Genomic DNA, 19853 nt, shown 5'->3' on the forward strand with positions numbered 1-19853 from the left:
CCATGGCTGGAGTCAAAATGCCTCTCTTCCACAGCTACATTCATGTCTGGGTGGCCTTGGAATGGGAGCATGCAACACCTGAAGGTTTTTAGATGGGGGTGGGCACAGCTGGGGTTGTAGTGCCTTACTTCCCTTTACAACCACATTTTGATTGAGCCTTTTTCTCAATTCCTTCTTGATTTTAATTATTGTTGTACTGTCTTGGTGTTCTTTGGGTGATTGATGGTTGGTTTCCAAAGTTTTTTTTAAATTGAAAAGAGCTGGTGTCTTTAATTGGGTGATTAGATAACTTGGTTGAAGAGAGAGCTGGGTTTTCTTACACTGCCCCTCATTGGTACAGTCTGTAATTCGATAATTAGGCAATAGGTTATTGATAATGTGTAGGGTTCTTTTACAAAATCAAAGGTGATGAAGGAGCAGCGCTCCAAAAGCTCGTGCTTTGCTTCCAATTAAACCTGTTGGACTATAACCTGGTGGTGTGATTTTTAACTATATAGAAAGTAGCACTATAGCCTTAAATACCACTGTTATTAAATTAGAAAGTGGCAACAGGCATGTTTAACACAGGTTATTATCTCGACATATATCTACTGATTCGCACCCTGTCCTTGTGATACATTTAATATAACTGTAATATTACCCCAAATCCCCCTCCTGAAAATGAGTTGCTTCATTTTTCCAATTAACACTCGTTCTCTCTTAGGCTTCTTGTCATATATGAATTAGTTTAGAAAATCATTAGTTAACCTTTATTTGCCATGTGTTGGTCAAATTTCCTAAAAGATCTTCTTTTAAATGCCATAACATTGTTCACCATTACTTGTTGTCCTGAAGACGTGTAAACCTGGTGATTGTGTAATCAGTACTTTCAGTCTATCATTAATAATTTCACTTGGAAAACTAATAGAATGCTAAGATTGTGTGGCTGTAACTGAAAAGCAATGTCAACAGAGGCTATGTTGAACCAACATTGTCCAATCTGATCAGACTTCAAATGTTTTGTCTAGTTTGGTCACCCAGAGATCCATTTTATTATATAGTTTTGGGATCTCGTGCTAAATATTGCAGAAGCATCACAGAACGACAAAATTATTATAGCACTTTGGCCTATCATATCCGAATTGGCTCTTTGACTGAGTCATTCACTCTTCCACCTCCTACCTATAACCTTACATAGCTGGAGGGGCTGGTGATATCAGTCCCAAGGGATAATGAGCTTCAGTTATGAAGACAGACTGCAGAAACTGAAACTGTTTTCACTGAAGAGAAGTGAAAGGATTTCAATGCCTCAATTAAACCTCCCCCACCACATTCTCAAGCATGGAATTTCTTAACCACTCAGTACATGTAAAAACATTTTCCTCATGTCACTTTTGCTTCTTTTGCTAATTACTTTCAAAATGTGCCTTCTGATTCTCAATCCTTTCACGTGTGGGAACAGCTTCTCCCCATCTACTTGGTCCAGAACTCCTGCCCTGGTTTTGAATAGCTCTATCAAATTTCCTTTCAGCCTGCTCTTCAGTGAGTACAATCTCAGCTTCTCCAGCCTGTCTTCATAACTGCAATTCCTTATCCTTTGGGACTGACATCACCAGCTCCTGCAGTAAAGACGTGCTTGTCCTATGATCTAGGATACATTAGGTAAGAGATACAGACGTAGGGAGCATAATGGACAATCTTTACGCTATACAGGCACAGCTGGAATGTATCATATGGCACTGTATGATCCCGCTCTTCCTGAAAGTGAATTGAATATATACACTACGGAAACAAGACTCAGGCTCTAAGCCAATAAATGATTTAATTGAATGAAACAAGTAGATGAGCATTGTATCGTTGAAAGCAAGGAATTGTACATTTCATTGTTATCCTTGACACACTAATCAATTAAGGTACTGACCACTCTTTACATGTTTCTTCTTCAATTTTCTGCCTACAGACAAACCAAATCTCTTTTTTTAAGAAAAAGTGAAAGAACTGGGGATGCTGTAAATCAGAAACTAAAACAGAAGTTGCTGGAAACACTCAACTGATCTGGCAGCATCTGTGGAGAAAAATTACAATTAATGATTTAGGTTGACCCGAAACACTAACCCTGATTTCTCTCCACAGATATTGCCTGGCCCAGCTGAGCTTTTCCAGCAATCTTGGCCTTTGTTTGTCTTTTTTTTAAAAACTATGGACAGGGTGAGGCAATAGACTCCACGATTGGATTTTTTCTAATTAACCCGTTGAGAGATGTTATGAAACGCCTCCAGTAGCCATCTGGCTAACTGGTTCCACTTCATACGTGACACAGAAGTTTGATCCCTAAACTGTGAAAGAGGCTGCAATCCCAAACTAACTGAGCTTTCCAACAACATGCATTTTGTAAAGCCTCACTCATCCCCTCTCAGAGTTCATAGCTTTAACTTTGAGAAATAACCACTGGGCAGTCCTCTGCTGTTTTAGCGATGAAAATAGTACTTAAAATTCTACATTTTAATCACATATGTTTGAAAAGAATTTGTGAAGATCCACCAAATATCAATGTAAAACAAATTAAGGATGAGCAAAGCTTAGAAAAGATTAAGTTTTACAACCACTTACTTCACAATGTCACCAAAGATACATTAACTATAAAAAACAGACATATCTCCTGTTTTTTTCAAAACATAAAAGGTAGGCAATATATCTTTAAAACTGATATCCTACTCAGAGACCAATAAATCTGACTTCAACAGTAGCCTGCCAATGATAGAAAGACAGTGTCATTTTACAACCACTGCCCGTTTCCTTATCTATCACAACCAATTCCACTTTGTCTGGCTACTTGCTTTGCTGGTGGATAAATGGGTCAAGAACACTTAGACCCCTTCATAGTTTGTAACATTGGAAAGTATCATTCATCCCATGATATTTGTGTTAAATCACTGCCAGAGTAATTCAAACTAATCCCACTGTTCCTTCTCCCCCGGTCTTGTATTTTGCCCTATTTCATATATTTGTCCAACTTTCCCTTTAAAAATGCAAAGGGCTCTGCCACAACCACTCCCTGTGGCACAACATTCCATGTTCCAACAAATCTATCTGGAGAGAGCTTTCACTTGACCCATCCACTCACTTACAGTGACACTTTAAATTGATGATCCTGTGTCACAAACTGCCCGTTCTGCAGAATGGTGTATAGAAGGTTGAATATCAGCCACTGAGTCTAATGATTTCAGCACCCTCACCTCCAAGTTTAAAGAAAATTAATCCTCCTTTGAACAGACACTACTCTGATGATTTGAACCATCAACAAGCTGACTTTAGGCAGGAAAACATTAAACACAACACATGGCTTAGCACCTGACAGATATGAAAATCTATCGACACATTTCAACAGGACCATGATCCTCGGACAAGGGAAATTGAGCTTAAGGTATCAGCACCTGTTAAACAAAGAAACCCTTGGGTCAAAACTGATGACAGCTGCTTGAGAAGGATGCAGGAAGAGAACATTAAAATTATAAGGCACAAAATAATTTAAAAACAATCATCTTTGCATTTCCTGAATGCATCAATCCCTGACTCATAAGATAGTTTTGTCTGACTGACTGGAATGTGAAATGTGCCAGTTGGTAATTTTCCAAGCTCTAATAGTTTTTCCTAAAATAGTTAACATTTTTTTGATAAAGCAATGCAAGTTCATAACCTCCTTACTTAGAACAAAACACACTTGTAAAAAGAGAAGTTTTAAAATCGCAATCACATTTGAGTATTTTCAATGACACCTTTTGAGCTAATTTAGTTCCACTGACAAGGTGATGCACATGTGAGAATATATTCTGAGCAGATATGATTAATCTCTTACTTTGTCTTACATAAATGCAGACGCAAAGGATAGACTGCTCTGTGTTAAATTCCTTTATTGATGAAAACATATGGAAAATACTGAAGTTTAAAATTGACCAAGTAAATCAGTAGTCTTTAAACAGAACTTAAAATGTATTGACTGCAATTAAAAATGCATAATGTGTTTAAAATTTGTTTATGGTGTCATATTTGCAAGGTAATAGCAGAGTTATGGAAAAAAAAGTTTAAGTGAATACATTTTTTATATTCAGTCTGTGGTCAGAGCCTGACTGAGGAAGACACCTTTACCTGCCAATGGATGAAATGCTGCTTACCCAACTTGTCACCAAAGCAGATGCATTCCAGTGATTCACAAACCAGTGGAACATCTCCTCCACAAATGTTGCAGACCCGCAGAGTATTCCCAACATTTTCTGTTTTTATTTTACATTCCGTTGATGTCAAAGGAGTCTTTTGGAATATAATTACTGACCATCTCTAAATTCTGCACATTTAAATTCTCCCAGGAAGCAAAGATAACTTTATTTTCAAATCTACCTCTGTGCTTTACTGCTGGTTGGTCAAGAATGCAAGACAAGTTTTGATGTTGACATGTTTAACTTTAAAAAGATTGACCTCATTCTCTCTTGTTTTGTCTGATACCTGGTTACTTATTCTTTGTTCTCCATGAACTGTACGAGTAACTTGCCTCTCAGTCTATTATCTGAATTATTTCCTTAAAAATGGACAACACTGTCTTTGTTCAAACAAACAACAACTCCAAAAAGCCTCTAGTAATTTGACCACAGTGGGTTACCCAGCTCTGAAATTCACAATGCACTCATCTGCTCCATTAACCAAAAGCAAGATGATGGATACTTTTTTAAAAAAGTCAACAGTATTCCAAATATTTTCCTCCACTTTTCAGGGTATACTTCCCCCAACCCTCTGTAAAACTCTCCAGAGCAAATAAACATCTCTAATGAAAACATTTTCACAAGACATTCTTGATAAACACCCAAAACTCACCAAGTACTCACATGTGTTCATGGATACTGACAAATTCAAAGTTCCATTTTGAGTGTATGAAAATTCAGAACCATTTGTAACACTAGAAGATGCCAAATCCAAGGGGGCCTGTGTTTAAGTGCTAAACTCATGGGTACTGCACCAGAAGACCTTCATAATTAAGGACCGCTCTTAAAAAGTCCAAACAAATATGTGCTTCATTTTCAATTTCCTTACATTAAAACAGAGGCAACACTTCAAAAAATGCTTAATTAGTTGTGAAGGGTTTTGGAACTCTCCAAAAAGCAAGATCTTTCAAATTCACACTGTCCGCAAACTAAACTCAACTCAACTCTGTTCATAGGTGATTCATGTAAAAATGGATCTCTCATTCTTGGTAAATCAGATGATGTGTATTTTGTTTTGCAGGCACTAAAACAGATTAACAGACTACGCTAATGTAAGTTATAAAAATCTAGGGGACCTGTTACTTTACAGAGTCTAACTGCTGTAAGCACACACAGCCTGTGATAAGTCAGAGTTTAATTGTTGTTTAGTCAGAAAAAGTGCAGAAAAATGTGTAGTCCTTAGTTACAGGCTGTAGTTTAGAGCAACGTCGATATTATAACATGCAATAAAACGTGGGCATCTCCACATGCCAACTACTGTAATAAATAACCACTGAATCTATTTTTAAAATAGCTCAAATCTGCTGAACATGTCTATTTAGAAATTACCTCATTCCCTTCTCATCCCTGTAAAAATCTGCATTCGGTTTGGACCTCACGCACTCATTCACCCCCTGTGAATAAAGACAGCTACAAAATTCCATTCTGCTTCAGTGCCTTTCCCCACCGTCCAGTAACCAGTAGATGGCAGACCCCAAGTGACACACGCTGCACCAAATTAACTTTACAATGTAAAAGGAGCGCAACGCGAGGGGAGAGAAACTAGTTACTGAGAAATAACAGGAACTTGTTTTCCAAACTGTGCGAAAAGAAACAGCATTGATTCCTCGGTTCACTTACCCGCCCCTCTTTAAATAAACCAGCAGCTTAACACCCGGAAAGTCAGAGTGCAAGTTTACCTGATCATGTCCAGCAGGGGAAAAAAAAGCCCTGAGTGCGCGCCGCAGGTTCCCGAAAGGCTGTTTACTCTCCACCCCGACCTTTCACTGGTCCAAAAAGGCAGAAGTGTCCACAAAGAAACTCCAGACAAGCAAATCCCCACAGTACATGAAGCCCACATCCAGAAAGAACTGGAGTAACTCTGTCTCTCTCTCACACACACAGACACGAGGTCTGCAGCTCTGTACCTGAACCGCACTGCGCCGGAAAACTAACCCACTCCTTGACTCGAGCGACTCTCATTCATGGTATCAGCTCCAGTCCACTTCCTGTACCTGCCCTGCTGCCTTAACGGTACCTCAGTGACCCTAACCCTCCCCAGACACACTGCTGGTGTCTGGGTTACTTGCACATGTCTTCGGGTGATCGAACATAGATCCAGTCAATTCTAGCACGCACACACACACAGAGAGAAGCCAAACATTCTTCATTTCTGGTTTGATAATCAAGCCAGAGGCAAGCTTCTATTGCTTTCAGATCAGGTCCAACCTAGCCCCACCTGAACCATGTCAGAAAAAGTCCATTCCTTGGACCTGAAACTCTGTTTCTCTCTAGGTGCCTGACCTGTTATAGAGTCATACAAAGAGGGTACACACCCTTCGGTCCAACCAGTCCATGCTGACCACAATCCCAATCTAAACGAGTCCCACCTCCCTGCTCTTGGCCCATATCCCTCCAAACATTTCTTATTCATGTACTTATCCAAATGTCTTTTAAACATTGTACCCAGGCATACCACTTCCTCTAGAAGTTCATTCCACACACGAACCAATATCTGTGTAAAAAACATGCCCCTCATGTCTTTTTAAAATCTCTCTCCTCTCACCTTAAAATATGTCCCCTAATCTTCAAATCCCCCATCGTAGGGAAAAGACAGCTACCATCCATCTTATCTATATCCCTCATTATTTTATAAACCTCTATTAGATCACCTCTCAACCTCCTATACTCCAGCGATAAAAGTCCCAGCCTATCTAGACTCTCTTTCCAACTCAAACCCTGCATTCCTGGCCACATCCTGTTAAATCTCTTCTGAACCCTGTCTAGCTTAATTATTGACTATTAAATGTTGATTATTTCCAGCATTTTTGGTTTGGACTCCTAAATACCTTCGGCTCCGATGGTGAGGCTTCCCCAAATTTTTGAGGTAAAAACAATGACTGCAGATGCTGGAAACCAGATTCTGGATCAGTGGTGCTGGAAGAGCACAGCAATTCAGGCAGCATCCGACGAGCAGCAAAATCGACATTTCGGGCAAAAGCCCTTCATCAGGTCCTGATGAAGGGCTTTTGCCCGAAACGTCGATTTTGCTGCTTGTCAGATGCTGCCTGAATTGCTGTGCTCTTCCAGCACCACTGATCCAGAATTCCCCAAATTTTTAACCACTGTGACCCCATTTTGATTGAAGTGAGAAGGTAGGTTGGCCATTGTTAGCACAGGGGCACAATCCTAAATTTCCACCTCCCAATTCCTGCCTGAAATGTCAACCCCTTACTTTGGGAGCTCTGCCAGAAAGTGTTGTGGTAGTCACAGACCTCTGGGTTCAGTTAACTCCTTGTAAAAGTGAAGTTCTGTAAACACACATGGGTTAGTAATCAATCTGAGGGGTTCTTGTGGTGCAGTGGTAGTGTTACTACCTTTGAACTAGGTGACCTGGATTCTAAATCCCACCTGTTCCATACGTACATAATAATTCTTGAACAGGTTGATTTGAAAAAATATATTTTATTAAATGTGGTTAAAGCTCTTGTGACCACCACCATCATCATCATCATCATTATCGGTGGTCCCTTGCAGACGAAGATGACTCTCTTCCACTCTCAGAACGAGGCAAAAGTGAGGACTGCAGATGCTGGAAATCAGAGTCTAGATTAGAGTGGTGCTGCAAAAGCACAGCAGGTCAGGCAGCATCCAAGGAGCAGGAAAATCGACGTTTCGGGCAAAAGCCCTTCATCAGGAGTGAAAGCAAGGAGCCTCCGGGATGGAGAGATAAATGGGAAGGGGGGTGGGGCTGGGGAGAAGGAAGCCAAGAGTACAATAGGTGGATGGAGGTGGGGATGAAGGTGGAGGGGATGAAGGGGATGGAGGTGGAGAGCATCCTGCTCCTTGGATACTGCCTGACCTGCTGTGCTTTTCCAGCACCACTCTAATCTAGCCTCTGATTTCCAGCATCTGCAGCCCTCACTTTTGCCTAGTTGATTTTAACCTTACTGCGAATCCTCTTGCAAGGATGCCTACCTTGACAAAGTTCTCCTCCTCTCTCTACAAGAATCTCAGTGAGTCTCCCTCTCACTGCAACCCCCAAGTCATCTCCTCTGCCTCGAAGCTCTTCAACCATGTCCTGAAACAGACTCACCAACCTTCCAGCTCAGCACTGTCCTCATGACCTGTCCTACCTGCCAATCTTCCTTCCCACCTATCTGCTCCACTCTCCTCCCCGACCTATCACCTTCATCCCCACCTCCATCCCCCTATTGTACTCTTGGCTATCTTCTCCCCAGCCCCAGCCCCTCTGAGAATGAGTCTGTAGGTAGCTGCACAGACCGATACCGCAGGCTCTGTTACGCTAGGGGCAGAAGATGGTCGCAGGAAGGGATGGGTGGGACGAGATATGACAGTGCACACCTTTCACTGTTTTCAGTGGCACAATGGCAGTGTCCCTATCTCTGAGCAAGAAGGCCTGGGATCAGGGTCCACTGGTGTGCCATAATAGTTTGATTAAGAGCTTTTGTTTTGATTAACAACCTGTAAATCTCCCTGGTTTGCCCATGGCGGATGGGAACAGGTAAATTAACCAAAGCCACATAGTAACTACAGTGCAACAATCTCTCTCATGTTAAAAGATTCCTCACACAGCATTTTGCCACAAACGAGCATCGTTCCCAACTTGAAGGACTACCCACACAGATCCATATTAATACTGACCAACACTACATATTACTCACAGAAAGACTAAATGTGAGATTTCCTCTTTTTCAGGCATCTATAAGAATGGGTAAATCTTTCAATCATCACATGGCTGGTGCTGCAAGAACTATTTGGGATCCAGAAATTCAAGCAAAATTACTCTGCTTGGATGTCCACATGTAACGTTCCACTCAGCCCTCTAATGCAGCTCTGAAGTGCTCATGCATAAGATTTTCAAGTGCTATCTGTCAATATGTCAGGGAATAGTAATGAGACAAAATGGATCCAGGCACGATCTAGTCACTGGGAATGTGCTCACCCATGTAAATGAGGAATGAAAGTTGGAAGAATTTCAAATTGGATATTTTTAGTTAGCATGTTTCAAAAAGTTGGTTTTATCTTTGAGTTCATCATAGCTAATGTTTTCAAGATTTGTTTTTTCTCTGAGGTGTTCCAGTTTGTTTATTTTTAGACACTTTGTTCCTGATTCTTGCCAGCACAATTTTTCATTAGAATAAAGATTTATATAAACCCAGCTCTGTCTGAAGAACTATGCAAAGTTCTTCACAGCGAATGGAGTACTTTTGAAGGGTAATGGGGGAGTCTCTATGTGGAAGCATGCATGACAGCTAATTTGTGTGTAGCAAAGCATTGTAAAGAGAAATGATATAAATAACATGTACATCTGTTCTTGGAGTTGTTGATCAATGGATAAATGCTTGCCAGAAATTTGAGAGAATGTTCCTATTCTTCAAATAGTGGCACAGGATCATTTTCATCCATCTGACTAGGCAAACATGGCTTCTGTTTTACAGGGATCTGCAAACTTCAGTTGCAAAGTCATTTGCAGCTCATTAAGGACTTGGTCTTATGGTTGTCGCATCATAGAAACATACAACATGGAAACAGACCCTTCATTACAACTTGTCCATGCCGACCAGACATCTTAAATTAATCTAGACCCATTTGCCAGCATTTGGCCCATATCCCTCTGATCACTTCCTATTCATGTACCCATCCAGATGCCTTTTAAATGTTGTAATTGTACCAGCCTCCACAACGTCCTCTGGCAGCTTATTCCATACATGCACCACCCTCTGTGTGAAAAAGTTGCCTTTTAGGTCCCTGTTAAATCTTTCCCCTCTCACTTTAAATACTCTAGTTTTGCACTCCCCCATCCTGGGGGAAATACCTTGGCTGTTCACCCTATCCATTTTCCTCATGATTTTATAAGCTTCTATAAAGTCACCCCTCAGCCTCTGACGCTCCAGGGAAAATAACTCCAGCTTATACTGTATCCGCTATATCTCAACCCTCCAACCCTGGCAACATCCTTATAAATCTTTTCTGAACCCTTCCAAGTTTCACAACATCTTTCCTATAGCTGGGAGACCAGAATTGAACACAGTATTCCAAAAGTGGCCTAATTAATGACCTGTACAGCTGCAATATGACCTCCCAATTCCTATACTCAATGCACTGACCAATGAAGGCAGCTAAACACCTTCTTCATTATCCTGTCTACCTACGACTCCATTTTCAAGGAACCATGAACCTGCACTCCACTGTCTCTTTGTTTGATGACACTCCCCAGGATCTTACCATTAAGTGTATACATCCTGATCGGATTTGCCTTGCCAATTGTTTGATCAAACCTATTTTGTTGGTAATTTTATTCTTTAAAAACATACTTTTATTGACATTAAATGTTTGGTAAAATAAAATTCTGTCAACAAAACTTGTTTGTAAAATTTTGTTAAAAGCTGTCTGTTTTTCATCATTATTGGCATTTATATAAATAAAGTTTAGAATATGACTTTTCTTGATACCATGTTGCCATCCCACAATTCATATACAATCAGGATGTAACTGAAATGTCCATTTAGATTATGTGTGCAATCGGACAACTGTAGGATCTTCCCAAAAGTGGTATATCTCTGGGGGATTGTGGGTGTTAGAGATCTGAAATAAAAACAGAAAACACAGGAAATGCTCATCAGCTCAGGCAGCAGCTGTGGAGAGAGAAACAGAGTTAACATTTTGAGTTCAAAATGATTTACTCTCTCACTTTTTAAGGTAAGAAGTGCAGCTTGTAGTGTCCCCATATATGACAAGGTAAGTGTATTTCTAACTGCTGATATAGTTATATAGGCAATGCCTTTCAGGTATGATTACTCAGCTGAGCAGCACATCTTTCCTTCCTCCAGACAACACTGAGATATCATGGTCCCATCAGATGTTCATGTGATGCAGTCCAAAATAATCTCAGACAACTGGATATCCAAACCCGTGAAGGTAACCTGACAAAAACACACCAGTGAAAATATGCTCCACAATTTTCCACCTCAAATGAAATTTTGGGTTCCATTTAAAGCTTATCACCTTGTCCATGTTGAAGAGAACCTCTCTGCAATGTTTCTACACGTAACATTAGTGCTCAGAACTGTCAGGTGAGAATGCCACGTGTTTTCATGAGTAGCTTGATTCATTTCACTTTAATAATATAATAAAGATCTGGCCCAGCCACTGGTGTAAGCAAACTGGTGGGTAGCGGTGCCAGTGCCCAGCCTGGAGAAATGGGGGTGGTTAATGATAAGAAGGATATCCTGCCAAATCCTAAAAAGTGATGGTTGAACAGAAGATGCAGCATTGTGGTGATTTCAAGTAACATGTTGAATGCAGAAGCAACCAATGATCATAATCGTAGAATCCCTACAATGTCCATTCAACCTATTGATTCTGCACCAAGGAGCATTCCACCCAGACCTAGCCCTCACCCACCATTTACCATAGCTATTCCCCCAACTTTACCTACACATCCCTGGACATGACAGGGCAATTTAGCATGGTCAATCCACGGACTGTGGGAGGAAACCAGAGCGCTGATGGTAATCCATGCAGATGTGGGGAGAATGTGCAACCTCCTCACAGATACACACCCAGAGCTGGAACCAAGCCCAAATCCCTGGCACTATGAAGCAGCAGTGCTAACAACTGAGTCACCGTACTGCCCTAATAAAGCAGTGGATTGCTGGGGACTGAGGAGGGGTGGGGAGGTATGTTCCTGGAATGATATTTCAGATTCTTGCTCATCTAATTAAGTGCTCTCACTCTCTAAATAAATGTGTAGATAAATACCATCACCCTGAATCATCTAGCTCAAATTTTAAGGTAATCCCCCCTCCATTCTGAACTCTCCCACCAGAGGAATTAGTTCATCGACACTATGTACTCCATTACTCATTAAAACACCTCAAGTAGAGCACCCATTCTCTGCTGGAGAGAGTACCAGCCTTTTCCACACAACCTTTCCTCATTAAGTTGCTATTTTAGCTCTGGTATCACACTGCTTCAGCGCCTCCAATGATAACATATCTTTACTGAGGTACACAGCAGGGTAAGAAGCTTGAGGATGAGGCTCAAAGCCCAATTTCCTGATCACACACACTGAGCAATAATGGTGTAAAAAAATGCTCTCCCATGTACTGTAGAGTTACCAACACTACATGAGCTGGGAAGTGATGGTACAAATCCTGCCATCAATGAAGAATCACCTATCTGTCTCCTTCCCTGTGTAAGCCCCAGACTCTTTCAAGCCTTACATTGCAGCAGATCTTCCCAACTGGGAGTCATTTTTGCCAAAACAGCATCACCTGCCTTTTCTTGGTTGTTCAATGATGTGCTCCAATATATCTCATAGAGTCTGATAGTCTTCTAGCAAGGAGGCAGGTCCCTTAACCTAAATTGGTCCATGCCACCAAAAATGTCCATCCACACTAACCCCATTTCCCTGCACTTGGCCCATATCCTTCTAAACCTTTCCTATCCATGTACTTCTCCAAATGCCTTTTGAATGTTGTTAATGTATCCACCTCAACCACTCCCACTGGCAGCTCATTCCATATGCGTACCATATTCAGTTTAAAAAAAGTTGCCCCTCAGATCCCTTTTTATTCTTTCCCCTCTAACCTTAAACGGATGCTCTCTAGTCCTTGATTCCCCAACTCTGGGAAAAGACTGAGTGCATTCAGTGTCTCAAAGTCTTATGCACCTCTACAAGATCCACCTCAGTCTCCTACGCTCTAAAGAAAAAAGTCTTAGTTTGAGTACAGGAGCCAGACGTTATGTTGAGGTTGTCCAGGACATTGGTAAGGCCTCTTCTGGAATACAGTCTGCAGTTCTGTTCGCCCTGTTATAGGAAGGATATTATTAAGCTGAAGAGGGTTCAGAAGAGACTTACCAGGATGTTGCCAGGAATGGAGGGGTTGAGAGAGACTGGATAGGCTGAGACATTTTTCACTGGAGTGTAAGAGGTTGACAGGTGACCCAATTGTTGTTTATAAAGTCATAAAGGGTATAGATAAGGTGTCTTTTTCCTAGGGTGGGGGATTTCAAGACTAGGAGCATATTTTTTAAGTTTGAGAGTGGTTCAAGTGTGGAATGAGCTTCCAGAGGAAGTAGTGTATGTGGGTACATTTACAACATTTAAAAGACGTTTCAATAAATACATGAATTAGAATGATTGAAGGGATATGAGCCAAGTTCAGGCAAATGGGACTAGCTTAGTTTGGGATTATGGTTGGATGGACTGGTTGGACCAAATGGTCAGTTTCCATGCTGTATGACTCTACAACATTTATTGAACTATTAAGATGGGAACAAAATGCTTTTTAAAATAATTTGCTTTGACGACAGGCCACTGTCACCATGGGTGTGTTGCTGCTGGGAAAAGGATACAGAGCTGGGAACATATCGAGGAGCCAGACTAATGTGTTTCAATCTGAATTTCCAAACATCTCTGCTGTCACTGTACGTGTTACCTTCCCTAATGCTTTACGGTCACTTTCACTAGTTGCAGCTTTTTGCTTCCTGATGTTTAAAAGTGAACTCAATCCCTCAATCAGCTCGGTGGAGTGTGGACATGAGTGAAGTCATCTTGATTCCTAGTGCAGTAACGTAACTATTAAACTACCTGGGAAGTGATTTTAAAGTGCCTACATTCCCGGTGATAAATTAGGACCATGAAATGGCCTTCATTTATTCCCTCTGGCTCCCCTCATCTTATCTTGATCAGCCCTCTGGCTCTGCCAAGTCCCACATGCCTGATGAAAAGCTTTTGCCCGAAACATCGATTTTCCTGCTCCTCGGATGCTGCCTGACCTGCTGTGCTTTTCCAGCACCACTCTAATCTTGACTCAAGTCCTACATGTCACAGGGCTTCCCACCTTTTCTTCTGTTACACCAACACCATCTGTACACTCATGGTCAGACAATGGCAGGCTCTCTCTTGGTGACAGGGATCCTATCAGGAACCCATCGTAGAGACTTAAGGAGATCCTGACCTATCTTACCAGATAGGGGCTGTCAGAGGAGCTAAAAGATTGCAGCCCTTCAGAACACCCTATCAACAAGAGAATAGTACCCTGTACATCCACTTCATAAGGGAAGGTATTTTCTAACCAACCTGTCAGAGATGTTATTACATACATTGAGAGCAGCCAGGATGTGAACCTGGTCTAGAGGTAGGGACACTACCACTGCACCACAAAAGCTCACATTTCATGAGGAAATATTGTATCAACTTGAAGCAGCTTGGATTCGGTCAAGCCCAAATTTCACTCCCACAAATCAAAAATAATATTAAACAGGTGGGTTTTTTTTTGCTTATTCTGTAAAACCTCAATCTCAAAACACTTTCTTTATCATTTCTGCATTTATTTGCCATTTGTACCAAATTTAATTGGCCTTTATCTCATGAGAGCATAATAAATTGAAATTCTTTTAACTCCATTTTTTATCACCTATCGTCTTATTTGCACAACTTCATTCCACAAATCCTACAGCTTTGCATTAATCCAGAACCCAGTGTGCCACATAGTCACAGCTGCTGTAAATCTGCTTCTACACTCTGTAACTGCCATATTTGGCATTTACAGGTTCGAAAATTTGACAGTTAAAGCTGCCACTGAGTGAGAAACTTGGAGGAGCCTTGACTGTAATAAACCATCCTTGAGCTGTGATGCCATGGAGGTCAGAGCGAAGACTGTCAGAAAAAAAAGACCAGAAAAATTATTTGAAAACAGAGAGTGTTGGAAACTACTGACTGCATCTGTGGAGAGAGTAACAGGAGCCCCTGGGGAGAGAGGCCAAGGTGTTAGTTGGGGGAATGGGGCAGAGGGTTTAGGGTCATGGGTAGGCAGCGGATGGAGTGCTCTGCTCATGCCACCTTGAGCAGAGCACCCCAGCAGCAGAGAAGATGGGGACAACCCTTTTGCCAATAACCCATTTAAGGCTCCCAGAAGGAGATGGATATAGTTCTTAGGGCGAAAGGGATCTAAAGGTATGGAGCGAAAGAAGGAACGGGGTATTGAGTTGGATGTTCAGCCACAATCATATTGAATGATAGAGCAGGCTCGAAGGGCTGAGTGACCTACTTCTGCTCCTCTTTTCTATGTTTCTACGTCATTTAAGTGGCCAATTCAGTCATTTTCTTGCCTTCATTTGCACCTTCATCAGCGGCTGGGAGAGACCAAACGCTTCATGGGACAATGACTCCAGTGAAGTGGGGTGGGGGGAACAGGGGTGGATGGGTGGGGGTGTGGATTCTTGGCTGCAGTAGTCAAGGGGGGGAAATGGCAGCATCTGGTCTCAAGCGTTCCCAGCTTTTAACTGACTGAAATGAAAGAAGTTTATTCAGGAAGAAAGCAAAAGCACCGAAAGATTTAATCCAGAACACACTGAGGTAAAAAAAAATCAAGTCACCTGAGTGAGGGTACGGTTAAACCCGCCAAATAATTCACCAACCCCATCCCTCAATATCCCTTAATAATTCTTATTAAGGGATATGGTGAAAATGTGAGTCCACGAAAAGATTAGCCATGATCTTATTGAATGGCGGAGTGGGCCAGACGGCCTACTCCTGCTCCTAGTTCTGATGTTCTTATGTTCAAGCACCATCATGAGGCAGAGTTGACAGATAGAAATACCAGACTTCTCCACTGTCTAAGAACCCCATCAACAGGAATGGAAGCAAGTCATCCTCCATCCTGGAGGGACAGCCTGGGTTGCTGAGTTTCCTTGGAAGATTGGTGCCCTTTCTCATGTATGGCAGACTTGCTGCACAACTCTATGACTCCATATAACTTCCAACTTTGCGGCTAGCCAACAGGGTTAACCAGCACAGGGAACCATTTGGAAAATGTAAGTGATTTGAGAACCTTTCCCAAAATGGAATCATGTTTGCAACTTACTTTAAAATTGTCTCTGTTAACAGTATAGAGGGCAGAATTGCAATTAATTAGATAGAAAACCCAACAGTGCTCAGATAATAGTCTAAGAGCAGGATATGTAATAATTGTTATATTGGTTAAGGGGTCTGGCATTGGAAGAGTACATTGGTAACATTTAAAGCGCAGAAGATTTACACTAGGACCCTTTGCTGCTTTCAGAAATACAGTACAGTTACATTTCATCTTTAATCTGCGGTTCAATTTCCAGGTTAGCAATCTGAAAGACCAGAATGGGTTGAAGATAAAGGAGCCTGTAATATGAAATTTAAATTTGAAGGAACAATGTATTGCCTTTTGATCCTTCTGGGATTCAGCTGGTTTGCTGTTTGAAGCTGCAGGTTAAGCCTAAGAATGGAATCTACACCTGATTTCAGCAGATGTAAGGCCCAGGAATTCACGAGAATCCCCAGAGACACCTAATAAAATGTTTAATGTTCTTGCAAAAAATTTGGACAATGCATCATAATGGAAGAAACAAAGAATGCAGCAGACACAGCCTCCCCGAACACAATTTCTGTTTTTTTATCAGTATTGAAGAAAGTTAGCACAGTGCAGTCCAAATTATGCTTAACTGGCAGAAATGACCTTGAATTGGACACTTTGGCCTTGAACAATATTTATCCTTTTGATTTGTTTTGATTTGATTTAATTTATTATTGTCACATGTATGGAGATACAGCGTGCTAACCAGACAGATCATACCTTACACAAGTACATCAGGATAATAGGATAGAATGCAGAACATAGTGTTATAGCTACAGAGAAGGTGCAGAGAAAGATCAACTCTAACATGTAAGAGGTCCATTCATTAGTCTGATAACAGCAGGGAAGAAGCTTCTTAATTCTGTTGGCACATGTTTTCAAACTTTTGTATCTTCTGCCCAATGGAAGAGGGTGGAAGAGAATATGACCGGAGTGGGAGGACCCTTTGATGATGTTAGCTGCGTTCCCAAGGCAGCTGGAAGTGTAGACAGAGTCTACGGAAGGTAGACTGTTTTTCGTGATGGACTGGGCTGCATTCACAACTTTCTGTAATTTCTTGCAGTTTTGAAGAGAGCAGTAGGCAAACCATGGTGTGATACATCCAGATCGGGTGCTTTCTATGGTGCCTGTACAATAGTTGGTGAGAGTCATTGTGGACATGCCGAATTTCCTTAGCATTCTGAGGAAGTAGAGGCGTTGGTGTGCTTTGTTATCTATAGTGTCAACAAAGACAGATGAACAAGGACAGGTTGTTGGTGATATTACTCCTAGGAAGTTAAAGCTCTTGACCATTCCCATCTCAGCACCATTGATGTTGACAGGGGCATGCCCTCCACTCTGCTTCCTGAATTCAATGACCAGCTCCTTTGGTTTGCTGACATTTCTCATCAATTTCTCACCGATTTCTATTTCTCATCCATGCCTGGGTCTTTGGGCAGTATCTTTATCATTTGGAGATGACCATTTTCTCTGGGATTTGAGAAACCCTATGAGTTGGAATCTTTCAAGACTGCTCAGAGCTCTTAGAAAGTGGGACGGGGAACTTAGTTGGGCAGGAGGCAAAAATTCAGTTTCCTGGCAGACAGTTACATTTTTGCTGATAAGGTCACAGAAACATTCAGGTAGGTTTGGTCATCCAACCTACATCAATGGGAACTTCATTAGGACATCATGAATATTTGTTAACAACACAACCACTGGAATAGCTCTCACCAACACCATTTTATTAGCTAAAAGTAGGAAACACATGTGTTCCCAAACCCAGCTAAATCCATGAGGTGTGTACCCATTGAGGTAGACTCCATCTTCCAAGTTCCAGTCAATATAAACTTCTCCAAGAACTTTGGCTCTTCACAAACAAGTGTTCCTTTGCATAGACACTTTGAATGTTAGTGGTGAAGCCTTTCCATGTCAAGCAGCTCAGGAGAAACCTCAGTCATAAGCAATCTGCTTTCTTATAGTTAACCACTTATAATGCAAGCAATGTAGTCTCTCCATGTTAAATAGTTCATGGGAAGACTTATCCATATGTTGTCTGCCTTCTTGTGAGTAAGCACTGAAATGCCTGTCACGAATATATGTACAGCAATCTTTTTTATTAAGCTGCACCAATGGGACCATAAGTGTGCTGGTTGATCAAACATTCCAGATAATTAAGAGGTCCACATAATCAATGTAAAAACACACACTAAGTAATGTAAGGGGTATACACATCACTGTTATACTTTGATTACAGCATAAACCATAATGCAACTTTGATTTAAGTAAAACTTATTGGCAGAGAGCCTTCTCACTCACACCCTCAACTGATTACTCAGACCTGCAGTAGATTGCAGCATTTGAGGACAAATTGACTTGAAATTGAATCAACTGTTGATATTTTATGTGGCCATTCGATTGAACAATAAGTATGTTTACATTGAGATATATAAATTTTAAAGCTATCATAATTGGACAGAATAATACAGTAAACTTTGCAGTATTTGAGACATATAATTTCTGTTGGTTTATCAAGAGTACCAATTCATAAGGTGCCTGTTAAAATAAAATTTGCTGTATAAACAAGGTCCTGTCATTAATGTCCATTAATCTTCAGTATGAGGTTACCCACGTTTAATTATTATGTTCCTGGAACCAGCAAAAGTATTGCTTCATTGGGTGTAATTAACCAGTTGAAGGTAAAAGACCACAATATGGTGGCAGATCTTGATGACAACATGCTGGCGAGCAGAAGTTACCACTTATCATAGAGTTCTTGATGATAGACACTTGGAATCCTCAATGAAGATTGACAACTCTGGACTCCAAAGCTTTCAAAAACTGCCAGTGTCGAGAGTGTGGTGCTGGAAATGCATAGCCGGTCAGGCAGCATGTGAGGAGCAGGAGAATTGACGTTTCCAGCATAATTCATCAGGAGTTGCTTATGCCCAAAACATTGATTCTCCTGCTCCTCAAGTGCTGCCTGATCTGCTGTGCTTTTCCAGCGCCGCACTCTCGACTCTGATCTCCAGTGTCTCCAGTTCTCACTTTCTCCTAGAAAACTACCAGCACCAATTTCTCCAAATACAGACCCACAAATTAAGTGGCCAGTAGGTTTTCTTCTCAATATATCTACTTTATAAAGTCAGAAGTTCTCTCTCTATTCTTAAAATAAAAAGTACCTGCATAATTTTCTATCTAGAAGTCAAAGGCTTCTTACAACATTAAATCGTTTTATAAAACAAAACAGCAGTCAAAGGCTACTTCTACTTTAGATACAGAGCCTATCTGAATAAAAAATAACCACTAGATATTAAAAAGTATTTTCTCACATTAAGGCAGCTCACCTGTGTGCAGAGGTCAGTTGGTTCTGTCATTTTGTGCCTTCAGTTCAACAGCAAAACAGAGGGAAGCCTGTGTGATGTCATCATACCTTATTTGACATCAATACCATGGAGTGGCTGAAACTTGCTACCACCAAATTGTATTTCTTAAAGCATAATCCCAAAGTGATTGCAACTCAAGAAAGGGACAGCAACAGTGAAAAGTAAAGTGAAAAAGAAGCGAAAAAAAATGGAAAAATAAAGAGACCAAAGGAAAACAAGTTAAAGAAAGAAACAAACCCTGCACTGCACTTCCGTTGAAAAGAAAGATTCTCAACAAACAATGGAAGGTAAACAGTTACTTACAGATTGGGCAGTAAATGATATTGTTACTGAATTACAGCTATTCAAGGAACATATGT

General features: G+C 41.0%; 1 protein-coding gene across 1 annotated transcript in view; it reads right to left on the reverse strand.

Annotated features, from left to right (window-relative positions):
- adamtsl7 (ADAMTS-like 7) overlaps window positions 1-6438 on the reverse strand; it is a 409961-nt gene extending 403523 nt beyond the window's left edge. The window contains exon 1 of the mRNA XM_043674273.1: window positions 5912-6438. The gene's annotated coding sequence lies outside the window, so the exon portion shown is untranslated. The remainder of the gene's footprint in view (window positions 1-5911) is intronic.
- Between the last annotated feature and the right edge of the window lie 13415 nt (window positions 6439-19853).

The sequence above is a fragment of the Chiloscyllium plagiosum genome, chromosome 32 (genome assembly GCF_004010195.1).
Source record: "Chiloscyllium plagiosum isolate BGI_BamShark_2017 chromosome 32, ASM401019v2, whole genome shotgun sequence".
Lineage (NCBI taxonomy): Eukaryota > Metazoa > Chordata > Chondrichthyes > Orectolobiformes > Hemiscylliidae > Chiloscyllium > Chiloscyllium plagiosum.